The following is an 8,350-nucleotide window of genomic DNA, read 5'->3' on the forward strand; positions in this document are numbered from 1 at the left end:
AGCCCCTAAACTTCAAGGCAGGGAGTAGGGGTGTGAAATTCCTCCCATCATAGGAAAAGATAAGGTTTGAGCTCACCTAAGGAATGTGTATGTACACATGTCAATGGAATCTGATGAGATGCATCCCTGACAGAACTGATAGATGTAGTCACTGAGCTGCTTTCCAACATATTTGAAAAGTTATGCAGTCAGGCAAAGTCACCAGTGGCTGGAGAAAAAGAATTATGTCCTTCTTGAAAAAGGGAGAAAAGTTGCAACCCGGCAATTACCAGCCAGTCAGCCTTATCTCTGTGCCTTGTAAGATCATAGAACATAGCCTCCTGGATGCTCTGTCAAGGCATATGCATGACATGGAGGTGATCAGAGGCAGCCAACATGGTTTTAACAAGAGCAAGTTGCGCCTGACTGATCTGGTGGCTGCCTGTGATGGAGTGACTGCATTAGTGGATAAGAGAAGAGCAACTATGGCACAATCTTGAGTTCTGTTGGCCCTTTGATATGGTCCCCCAGCAAATGATTGTTGCTAAATTGGAGAGATGTGGGTTTGATGGATGGACTGCAAGATGGATAAGGAATTGGCTGGATGACCACATCCAGAGAGTGACAGTCAATATCTCAATGTTCAAACTGAGATCAGTAACAAGTGGTGTGCCTCAGGGATCTGTATTGGGACTGGTGTGGCTCAATATCTTAATTTAAGATGTTGGCAGCTGGACTGAGTGCACCCTTAGCAAACCTGCAGATTGCACAAGGCTGAGTGGTGAAGCTGATATGCTGAAATGAAGGGATGCCGTCCAGCTGGGACCTCATTGGGTTTGAGAAGTAGGGCAGAGTGAAATTCATGAAATTCAAGTGCAAGGTCGTGCATCTGAGGCAATCCTCAACATCAATGCAGACTGGGAGTCTGTACTTAAACAAACAAAAAAAAACCCAGTAGATTTAGATTACCTATAAAGAAGAAATTCGTCACTATGAGGATGATGAGATGCTGGAACATGTTGCCTTGAGAAGTTTTGAATCCCCCACCCCAGAAGTATTCAAAGTCAGGTTGGGCAGCACTTTGAGCAACCTTATCTAGTGAAAAAGGTCCTCCCCACGTCGGGAGGACCACTTGGTATAGTTTGATGGAGTAGGAGACCTACCATCTTACAGGTGAAATGAAATCTAATGGGACACTCTTGAAACTCACTTTTTCTCCTTACAGTAAGAAATAAAGCTGATAAAAATACTGAATATGAGCTTATAAGATATCAGCCTATGAAATGAACTTTAAATAGCTGGTTCCTGAAGGACTACTCAACTGTCATAGGAGTAATGCTGTTTGCTGTATACTCCTTGGGCCATGTTTTATGTTGATGGGAACAGCTATGGGAGTGAAGGTTTATGAGGAGCTTGAGTTTTACCTGGAATTGACAGAAAAAGCCTCAAAACCATGGAATGTTTTGGAGGATGGGGCTCTAAATGGATATCAAGACACTCTAAAGTAATTGATGTCAAATTTAAGTGTCAGCTATGGCTTTACACATGGCTTTACATAGTCTTCATCTCTCTGTGAAAGATGTACTCCAGCAGCTGGAAGGAAGAGCCAGCAGATGCAGGTGGGATCCCTTTCAATCCTTTATTTTCTTGCACTAAGAACTAGACCTAGGCTACTACTGTGAACTTACTGAGCTCTACAGCTTTTCCCTTGACAGATGACAACAAGCCCCCAAGCACCTTCCTTATGGCTGCAGGCACTGGTTTTCAAACCAATAGACAAGCACAAACTGTGGATTTCTTCCCAGGAAAGCTCACCCACACATTTGGGAAGGTTGTGGAGATCAAGAGGCTGAGTAGCCTGATGGTGCTTTAATTTCTGTGGTTTGACATGCAGCGGGAAACCCAATGCTCTGTCTGTGAGCTGCAAAGGCCATCCACCCCTGGAACTCCACACAGACCTGTAACAGCCCCAGATCATACCAGGGTCGGGGTGTGGCCGAAGAACAACAGCTTCGCTGAAATCAGAGCGCCGGTAAGGAAATGGCTGGCGTGTGGCATTCGGGAGGGATTTGTGCCTCTGCTCCTCTGTGGACCAAAGCCTTGTGAGCGTGTGCACTCAGGCCGGCGAGTCCCACAGCCCAGGAGCAGGGTGCTGCTCTTGCTGATACCAGACCTCAGGCTCTGTACCGAGCCTGCAAGGAGTCTGAAAGGTGTGGGTTGGAAGGGACCTTAAACATCATCTTGTTCCAACACCCCTGCCGTGGGCAGGGACACCTCCCACTAGGCCAGGCTGCCCAAGGCCCAGTGCAGCCTGGCCTTGAACACCTCCAGGGATGGGGGAGCCATAGCTTCCCTGGGCAACCTGTGCCAGTGCCTCACCACTCTCACAGGGAAAAAAATTCTTCCTTATGCCTAGTCTAAATCTGGCCCTCTCCAGTTTATACCCTTTGCCCCTCGTCCTATCAGTACAAGCCTTTGTAAACAGTCCCTCCCCAGCTTTCTTGTAGCCTTTTCAGGTACTGGAATGCAGCCATAAGATCTCCTTGGGGCCTTCTCCAGGCCCAGCAAACATGAGGAAACAATGCGTGTAGCACTAGGACAAGGGGGAGAAAGCAGCATGGGTGGGGATAGAAACACCACTGAGACTGATAGTAATACCGAGATTTTGTCTGCAGTTTTGATCCTTTCTTCTTTTTAAAGAACAATAGTAATAAATAATGATTTGATTTAAAGGGATGGGATCTCTTGGGGACCAGCCTGAACTCCAGCAGCTGGCCCTCATGTCGTCTTGCCAGCCCCTGAGGCAGCCTCTCAGTGTCTCTGATGGTAGGGAGCCTTTTTGGGGGGCTGGGAGGGGTCCTCGGGGCTGCTGGCCCTCCTCAGCACTCGCTGCCATCTCTTAGGAGAATGTTCGATGCCCTGGGGTTGGAGGGGACCTCAAAGATCATCCAGTTCCAAGCCCTCTGCCATGGGCAGGGACTCTTTCCACTAGACCAGGCTGCTCAATGCCCCTTCCAGTCTGGCCTTGGACACCTTCCAGGAAGGGGGATAACCACAGGAAAGTTAACCACAACTTTCCTGGGCAAGTTGTGCCAGAGCCTCACCACCCTCCTCAGGAAGTCTTTCCTACTAATCTCTAATCTAATTCTTCTCTTTCCAATTTAAAGCCATCCCTCCTTGTCCTGTCACTACGTGTCCTGGTAAAAAGTCCCTCCCCAGCTTTCTTGAAGGCCACTGTCAGGTACTGTAAGGTCACTATAAGGTCACCCCGGAGCATTCTCTTCTCCAGGCTGAAGAACCCCAACTCACTCAGCCTGTCCTTGTAGGAGAGGTACTGCAGCCCTCTGATCATCTTTGTGGCTGTCCTCTGGAACCATTCCAACTGTTCCATACCCTTCTTATGTTGGGGATTCCAGAACTGGAACGAGCTCAGTTTTGGAGGGGAAATTAGAAAGGTAGAGGTAGTTGCTCAGGAAGTAAATGTCAGAGCTAAATCTGCATTCGTGTCATGCCAGTTCCAAACTATTTATCTTCTAGACCCTACTTCCTCTTTCATTGTATACAGACTTCAGCACAGTCAATGCAAATAGTAAATACAGAAGTTTATGAATGCTTTATACTGTCTGCGAGGCTGTTTTTATACATGGGACTAATTTTAAGCGCCTTGTTTGGTTGTGCACAAATGTGTTTTTTCTCCCTCGTCACTCACGATGGAATTGAAGAACACAAGGTTTCACATTTGTACTTGGCTGCCTGATTGGAGGTCGGTCTTTTGGAAATGGCTGTCGGATAAGCAGTATGGATTAATAAGTTGGATTCACTAACAGATGGGGCCCTGAACCTCATAGAATCTGGAACTGCCAGGAAGAGAAGCAGTGTGATTGTACTACCTGTGTGCTGGCCACCTCTGCCTAAGGAGAATGAATTTTCCCCGGAGCAGGTGGAAGAAAGAGGTGCCAGGAGGGTAGGGAAGACTGAGACTCTCATGTGGAAGAAATCCAAAGGGCCCTGGCTAGCTCACCTCAGAACTGTGAGAAAGATTTGATAGCTTGGAAGCAAGTTGTTTGAGAAACTCCTCAGGGAACGGTGTCTGGACACAACCCACTGGAAATTTCCTCTGATGACTGTGTTGCAAGAAGCAGAAACACTAGGCAGAAACTTAGGGATTAGCTCAAAGTTTATTGCCTATATGGAAAACTATGGGAATCTGGGAGAAGGTATAGAGATGTCAGCAGCAAGGACTGCAACATCACCCCTTTGTCAAGGTCCAAGGCCTGGTGGGTGTTCGAGCTGTTGGTCCGACTGCGTTTTTTGCCATCTGGTGGGGCAGTCTCTTAGTGTTGCCGCCGGGATGGCCTCTTGTTTGGCGGTGAAGTGGCCTTGGAGCCGCTGGCTTTCCTCTTCCGGGCTCCCCGGGGCCCCCTAGGGGAGCGTTCACTGCCCCGGCTGGGAGTGGAGGGTCCTGCTCCAGCCTCCTCTGGTTCCTCCCGTGGCGTTTCTTGCTCCCCGTTGGCAGGAATGGGTGCGGAGAGGGGGCTGCCGGGACCCCCTTGGAGGGCAGCTGACGAGGTGCTGGGGAGCTCTTCTGCCTCGGATGTGTCGGGGCTGACAGCAGGGGCTGCAGTGGGGGCAGGAGACCCCGCCTGGGCAGCAGCAGCACTGGGGGCAGCTGCAGGGCTGCCTTCCCGCTCCTGGGTGGCAGGGGTGTTCCTCAGGCCAATCTGCTGTTGGAGCTCCTGGCGGCAGCAGGCCAGCGTGGTGTTGATCAGCTGCCGCACAAAGCTGCCCATGTCCCTGCCCAAGACAGCCTGCAGCATCAGGGTCAGGGCTTCCTCATCCGGGCCAAAGACGCACAGCCACGACAAGATGATCCTTCGTGCTGCCGCTGCTTCCCTCCTGTTTCTCTCGTAGATCCGCCTCATCTCCCTCCGCAGCCAGGGCACCAGAGGTCGGAGCAGAGCTGGGTGCTGTCGGAAGAGGACAGCCCAGGTGCTGGGTTGGAGGCCGCGCCCTGGAACGCTGGGCAGCGGCCCCGCAGCTGGTGGCTGGGATGCTGCTGGACGATGGTGGGCAGCTGGCTGGCCAGGAGCTGCCCGTGTTGGGTGGACGACAACCGATGGTTCCAGAGGTGGTGGGATGACTTGTTCCTCAAAGCTGTTGTCCGACTGCACCGAGTGCAAGATGGAGGTCAGCCTCCCTCTGCAGAGGGGGCAGCTGGTGTTGGTTTCAGCCCAGCGCAGGATGCACGTGTAGCAAAACCGATGCAGGCACGGCATCGCGTAGGCAGCATCATCCAAGCTGTCCAGACATATTGGACAGCGGTCAACTGCCTCCGTGGCCATGCTTGCTGCGGTGGGCTGGGGGCAGCTGGAGATGCTCAACAGCCGCCTCTCACCGGCGCTGCAGCAGTGGGTGTCACGCTGGAAAAGGATGAGAGACCATGGCGGGGATGAGAGACCATGGTCATGGGCTGGCCAAGGTAGGGGTGGAGGAAATGCCCAGGTCCCTCCAGAAGGGAACTCTCCCAGCTCCCCAGGGCGAGGTATCCCCACACAGCTCACCTCTGCTGCTGCAGGCACGTCTCCTGCGTGCCCTGCCAGCCTTTAGCTGGTTGGGCTGAGCAAGGTCCTCCAGTAGCTGTGCCGTTGGACACGAGCACGACAACAACACTCCAGCCTCGACAACTGCTCGGCTGGACTGAGGGCAGGAGCCGTCTGGGTGGAACTCGGTGCCTGGGTATAAGCACCAAGGGGCACGGGTCACAATCGTCTGCTGGGAGAGAAGGGAACCCCTCACTCCGTGACATCACTGTGGGTGATCCTCACCCGTTGCACTTTCCCTAGCCGTGCTGCAGTCCCAGCACGTGGGTCTGAGGTTTCGGCGACGCCACTGCCCCCCGCACCTCCTGTTTCTTGCTTTGTGCTCGATGCTGATGTTTCACACCAGACACCGAGGCCTCGGCCGTATCTTCCTAGGGCCTGTCGGAAGGGCTTTCACATAACTTCATGGTGTTATTTGCATTAATAAGAGCTACTTCAGCAAGACGATAAATGCCAAACTCCTTCACATGGAGACTTATAGCCCAGTAATTAATTTACGTGTTTAATCTGTCCTGACCTAAACCGCAACATAAATAACAATTTTGTCAGGATTGGGAGTCAGAGGGGTCTTTTTGACTGTATAAGGGGGATTCTACAGCTGTAGCGCATGTGGGTCTCTTGAATGTTCACAAGGCTGAGACTGCCTGTGCTCTCCAGTTATTTTTCCTGGGTGTATTCTTGTGGAACAGGAGGGTTCATGCTTGGAGCAGGGCTCTGTTGGGCAGTGCATGCGGTACTGCCACTGGAGTGTTAATTGTGTGTGTGTGAAAACGGTAACTCATAGGTAATTTAACGTTGACTCCTACTTTACGGAGGACAGCAGAAGCTGAATTCAGTCTCGCTGAAAGAAACCGTAGACCTCATGATGTTCTAACGGGACTTATTTACACTTTGGGCACAGACCTTTTTTTTTTTTGATGAACAGATATTTATAAGGATTCAACGAGGACATTGAGTATTTGGCATTGCTACTGTGGAAAACGGTGGTCCCTGAATACTGTAATCTCAGAATCACAGGATGGTAGATGTTGGAAGGAACCTCTGTAGGTCATCTCTCCAATCCGCGTGCTAAAGCAGGTTCACCTGCATCAGGTTGCCCAGGAACACGTCCAGGCGGGTTTTCAATATCTCCAGAGAAGGAGACTCCACAACCTTCGTGGGCTGTCTGTTCTCTGTCACCCTCAAATAACGCTTCTGTGGTCTCTGTGACCTAGGAGTTGGTATTGATTTAGACAATGGCTGTACAACAACAGAGGAGTTACACATACAAGTGAATTCTTGATGAATCCCGAGGGCTCGCGTTCTCCAGCTGTCAGGTTATGCATAAGTTAGGACAGCAATGTACCGCCGCAGTTACGTTACTCCATAGCAGGTGACCTGTACAAGCTAGGAACACTGCGACCAAAGCTTCAGAGCATACCACATTGTTATCTTTTATTTGGCCTGCAGTATAAAATGCAAAGTGTTGGGAATTGCACACACAAAATCAAGTCATGCGTAAGTCCGTAGCCAGGTCTCTACAGAAAGATCTGTTTTGGTGTCTAAACCCTCACATCACGCTGAAGAAGATTAGTCGTGTGCGTGGCAGTGCAACTGAGGCCAAATTTGTTTAGATGAGTTTTAACTGCATTTTGATTAAATTATAATCCCTTCAGACAAGCACATTGATGACTATAATATGATTATTGACACATCCAAAAATAAACGGATCTGATTTATTCATAGCAGGCCCAGTCAGACCTGTAGGATTTGATTCACTATTTTCAGATCAATATTATTGTTGGAATCAATGTTCCAGATTAACTGCTGCCAATTTCTGATGTCGCCTGCCTAGGAGCTTTTCATTGCACACTTGGCAATCCATCCCGCAACTGCTCGGTCCAGCCCTGAAGTAAGTTAGGAAGACTCTCACCGCAACACTGTCAAATCACAGAAGCAAGCAATGGGCTTCCCCAGCTGACTGCATTGTAGGCTGAGAGAGCATCAAATGAATGTGGAAAGGGAAGGAAAGGGCTTGTGACCGCTTTATGAATGCTTTATACTGTCTGCGAGGCTGTTTTTATACATGGGACTAATTTTAAGCGCCTTGTTTGGTTGTGCACAAATGTGTTTTTTCTCCCTCGTCACTCATGATGGAATTGAAGAACACAAGGTTTCACATTTGTACTTGGCTGCCTGATTGGAGGTCGGCCTTTTGGAAATGGCTGTCGGATAAGCAGTATGGATTAATAAGTTGGATTCACTAACAGATGGGGCCCTGAACCTCATAGAATCTGGAACTGCCAGGAAGAGAAGCAGTGTGATTGTACTACCTGTGTGCTGGCCACCTCTGCCTAAGGAGAATGAATTTTCCCCGGAGCAGGTGGAAGAAAGAGGTGCCAGGAGGGTAGGGAAGACTGAGACTCTCATGTGGAAGAAATCCAAAGGGCCCTGGCTAGCTCACCTCAGAACTGTGAGAAAGATTTGATAGCTTGGAAGCAAGTTGTTTGAGAAACTCCTCAGGGAACGGTGTCTGGACACAACCCACTGGAAATTTCCTCTGATGACTGTGTTGCAAGAAGCAGAAACACTAGGCAGAAACTTAGGGATTAGCTCAAAGTTTATTGCCTATATGGAAAACTATGGGAATCTGGGAGAAGGTATAGAGATGTCAGCAGCAAGGACTGCAACATCACCCCTTTGTCAAGGTCCAAGGCCTGGTGGGTGTTCGAGCTGTTGGTCCGACTGCGTTTTTGCCATCTGGTGGGGCAGTCTCTTAGTGTTGCCGCCGG

The sequence above is a fragment of the Cuculus canorus genome, chromosome Z (genome assembly GCF_017976375.1).
Source record: "Cuculus canorus isolate bCucCan1 chromosome Z, bCucCan1.pri, whole genome shotgun sequence".
In the NCBI taxonomy this organism is placed as follows: Eukaryota; Metazoa; Chordata; class Aves; order Cuculiformes; family Cuculidae; genus Cuculus; species Cuculus canorus.